Source organism: Tupaia chinensis, unplaced genomic scaffold, assembly GCF_000334495.1.
Source record: "Tupaia chinensis unplaced genomic scaffold, TupChi_1.0 Scaffold149448_1, whole genome shotgun sequence".
Taxonomy (NCBI): Eukaryota; Metazoa; Chordata; class Mammalia; order Scandentia; family Tupaiidae; genus Tupaia; species Tupaia belangeri.
The window spans coordinates 244,895-249,732 of NW_006209292.1; positions in this window are offsets into that span (position 1 = coordinate 244,895).

Genomic DNA, 4,838 nt, shown 5'->3' on the forward strand with positions numbered 1-4,838 from the left:
ACCCCCACAAGGCCAATGACTTCCAACTTGGCCTGTTCAAAGTCAAAGTGGGTATCAAAAATGCCCTGAACTTTGCTCCCAACTCTGCTGAGTAGCCCAAACTAACTGGTTCTTGGAACTGTCCTGCATCTGCTGAACACAAAATCAGAGATGCACCGCTAAGTGTCCGTAAGGGACTCTGATAATGAACTGGATTGTCAGTTGCTTCTTCCCAGTGACTGCTAAGAGTCACATCCCAAAACAATGACCTATGTGTCTTAGTCATCTCAGACTGCCAAGACCAAATACCACAGACTTGGGACTTCAACAACAGACATTTGTTTCTCATAGCGAAAGAGGCTGGAAAGTCCTAGATCAAAGCACTGGTGAGGTAAGTTTTGTCTTAAGTCCTCTTCTCTTGCTTTGAAAGTGGCCACCATCCTGCTGTGTACCCACATGTCCTTTCCTTCTGGGTGTGTGTGTTTGGGTGTGTGTACACATGTGTATTTGGTGGAAGAGCAACTGTCTGGTCTTTCTTCTTGTAGGACACTAATCTCATCACAGGGTCTCTACCTTCATGGCCTCCTCCAAACCTGAACACCTCTCACAGACCCTAGTCCCAAATACCATCCCCCTGGGAATTTGAGCTTCATATATATAATTCTGGGAGGGACCCAAGCATTTGGTCCATGGAACCTCAGAAGAGACTATGCAGCCTGATGAGTATCAGGCTCCTCATATGGGTGTGAGGCCTAATGCAGACCAGGGAACTGGGGGTGGGGGGTGGTGGTGGTGGGGAGATTGTCGCTTTTGCTTTCTCCTGGCAATAAATGAACACAGGCTCCCCAGACCACTGTTCCAGGGTCTAGGGGGCGCTGCGGCTACCCTCTTCAGCACACTTGAGTAACACAGAGAGTCTAGGTACACGGCCACGTTGGAAGACAGCAGCCACCAGTGTCTGTAAGTATGTGTAGAGCTGGAATGTGAACAAGAGGCTGAGGGGAGCAGGTCCCACACAAGGGTCCCAATTCCAGAAAACGAGTCCTTCCCTTGGAACCTTGGAACCAGTCAGCTGAGTCAGTATCATTTCCAGGTTCTAAAAGTTGAGTAATAAATTCAGAGTTATAGTAAAAGAAAATGTTTATTGAACTCTACTTGTTTTAGTTTTTAAGAACTGTTGAGCTGATTTCAGGGTTCCACAGTTGTAATCCCATTTCCCTTTCAGTTCCACAAAACTTCAGAGAGGCCTGGCTTGATCATCATGACCAAGGCCTCAGAATTTGTGTGAGTTGACAGAGCAGTTTCTTACTAGATTGCCAAGTATTCTGGCAATTTTATTTTCAGCTGAAAAAGGGCATCCAAACTTGACTGTTCTCTGCAGTCTACCTGCCCATGTGGAACATGTACTTGTGAAGCTGGGCAAGACAGGTGAGCCACATCAGAGCCCTTCTGTGGCCTTCCTGTATCACACACTGGGAATCCGAGGTTGCCTCTGTAGGGTGACTTCTAAGACAAAGGCTATGCTCAACAAGCAATTATAAGCAGAAGTTACTGGAAAAAAAGATTAAGTATGCATCCCCCACCCCTACTCCAAGGGACTTTGCACCTTGCAGGTCCCCTCCAGGCAGGCCTCATTGGTCTGCCAGCCCCCTTCATCTCATGGCTGGTACTCATGCTCAATCAAGTCGGACTCCTCCACGGTCATGAAATAGCTCTCACGGTTTGGCGGGTATGGATCAGGGTCCTGCAGATCCACTAGACCTAAAAGGTCCCGGGCTTCCATCTGCTGGGACAAAGGGGGACAAAGTGGAATCCTTTGCTAGAGTTCCTGGGCCCATTTTTTTTGGCAGTGGGAGGATCCCCTTTAGTTTGAGTCAGTAAGCTGATGACAAGTGCCTCTTTGGAACGTGAGTGAGAAAGTGCTGGTAGAAGGGGAAGCTAGGAAAAATGAGCTTTCTTCCCTCCTTCTGTGGCATCTTGATTTCAAGACCAGCAGAAACAGACCTGGATTTTCCCCAAGTTGCCTTAAAGTTCCTGGGTCTGGGTACAGCTTTCCCCCATGCAGCTTCCCTGCCAGATATGACTATCAAGACCCCTATCCATGAGCCTCAGACTCAGTCATTTCCATGTGGACCAGTCTCCATAGTGGGCATGTTGCCACTGCAGATGGTCCTCAAGGTAGACCTGCCCTGCCAAAAGTGGGGCACCCTGCAGATGGCTACCAAGCCCATTCAACAGAGAGATCCTTTGTTTATTTTTCATATGAACTAAAGGGCCACAAGTTCAGAAAAGGGCCCGGACTCAGGCAAGGAATTCAGCATTAAAAATATTACGTGGTTCAGCTCAGTCCTCAGGAATATACTTTTTAGGGAATTTCCAAAGTCAGATTGCATTTAAAGTCCCCTAGGGCAGCTTACTTTTTCCAAGAACTATGCAGGAAGCATTTTTACTCAGTATCCAGTGCCACCATCACATAATTGCCCTACACTGATTAAGCTTTAAAGTCTGAATTTCACACACACACACACACACACACACACACACACACACACACCATATTCCTGTGGCATATGCCTTATGGAGAAGGAGCCTAGAGTCTTGCCTGACCTGGAATGGAGGGCAAAGGAGCAGAATGCAGTATACCTGGTTCCAGGCACCTTGACCATTCAGCATGGGCATCCGGTCAGGAAGCAAAGTATTCACTGAGGAGATAAGCTCTGGGGGATCCGGCAGCTGTTGCCAAAGTATGGGGTCTCGCAGGGTCTGCAAGGTGCTTAAGTCTGATTCATAACTTACTGGAGAGAGAGGAAAGCTTGTAGAAAAAATCGTTTCAGAACTTGGGCTCTGCACCAATGGTGGCTGATCCATGACAGAGCCCCGATACTCCTCAGAAAGAAAACTGTAAGAAAAGAAACCTGTTTCAGTGATGATATTCTGGAAATGATGTCTCATGACACACTCATGTTCATCAGTGAGTGCTTGAGACACACCAAGTTTGGTGGCTACATCAGGATTCATTTACTTATAGCCTCACTTTGACCTGAATAAGACTCAACTTACCTAAGTAAAGCAAATGTAGACACTGAGAAAAATCATGGCCACTTGTCCTACCTGGTTTTACTTACATTACTTAGGTAGTACTAGTTCTGCCACGACTGTACTCTCTGTGGCCTTGTGCAAATCATTTCATCTACCTCAAAATAACAGATTTTCCCAACTTCAAATAAAATGGTTTCTCCATAGCCCCAAGCCTGGAAGTCTTAGGACCAGCACAGATTTCTGAGCTCCATCCCAAACTCTTAACTTTCCACTTCAACACCCTCCTCAAGTGGATTCTGATGATCAGGCTGGTTTGAAAACATTGCACTAACTCACTCCCATATGTCAAGGTCTAAAGTAAGGTTCAGAAGGAAATTCAGAGAGCTTGGGAGACTCATATTAAAGAGCTAGCATTTATTCAAAAGTATTTTTTGGAACTCAACTTCATGCTAAGCAATCCCTTAATTGCTGAGCAGAACCTTCTCTGACATTTGGGACCAAATACTTTATTATCAAGCAGAAATGTTTGTGTTCTCATCCTGTCACTCAGGACTTGGCCCTTATGTATTCTTGCCTATTTTTTGCAACCTAGCCATTGTTTTACACCCACTTCTCTCAAGTTCATTACAATGCCATAGAGGGTCTTCAACTTGATCTACTATGATCACCAGATTCCAGAGAAGCTGGAGAATGAAATGGGAAGTCCCAGAGTTCTCAGCTATGGGCACTCATGACTTCTCCAGAGACATCTTGCACAGAAATATTGGGCTTGGGCCATAAAGCCAGGCTACTTGAAGGTCTGTATGCTAACTGCCTAGCTTTGAGGCTTCCTTATCTAGTCCATTTTTTTGTAGGTACTCCTCTGTTCAATCTATGGATGCTTGGCCAAGCATCACACATGCAGAGGCAAGATGACCAGTGGCCACAGAGAAAGATGAATTGAGAAACTGCTATTGGTTAGAGGGCTATTGGTGCCCTACAGACAGGTCATCCATAGTCTTGGACATGGTGTCCAGCCATGAAGAGAAAGCAATGAGCTTTGCCCTTATCACTATTCCACACACTTCTTACCTAGCACTCTCATCATTCTGATGCTTAAGGTCTTCGTTTTGATGGCTGCCAGAGGGCTGTTGTTCAGTTGTAAGTTGGCCAGGAACAGAGGTCTGGGGCTGCGTAAATATAGCAGAGTTACCGAAGAGCATAGCTAAGCTAGATTGGCTTTGCAGGTGAGTTTGCAGCGTCTACTTCCCCACCATGACATTATGCTGCTATGGCTGCCCCCCTGCAGTTGCTGCTCCTACAGGTGCTGCCACATCAAAAGACAAGAGATAAGTGTACTTGAGTATCTACAAGAAACTCCTAGAAATGTATTTAACATTCCCACTCCATCTCTGAAGCAGAAGGTAACACTGGCCTGGTCCCCTGGGTACAGTAGTCTGTGTGACTGTGTACTTGTCTGGTTGGGCACTAGCTGCGACAATGTTCCTGGTTGTAAGACTAATCCAGCACCAAAGTATATATGTAATGTGCATGGCCTAGCATGTGTGTTCAGGTCTAGTTAACAGGATTTTTTTTACTATGTTGGGAAAATGAATCGCAGTCAACTGGTGGTCCCTACACTTCAGGAGAACCAGGTCAGTCCAGATCCTCATGAAAGTGAAATTCCCTTTCAGCTATGTGGCGAGCACTGCATACGGAAGCCATCTCGAGCTATCCGCCATCTTGGAAACCATTAGGCTTTACTTCCTCACTGAGCAAATCGTTTCTCAGAAATCATGTGATCAACCGTTCTCCCCGGAAGTGGTTGGGTTTCTAGGCAA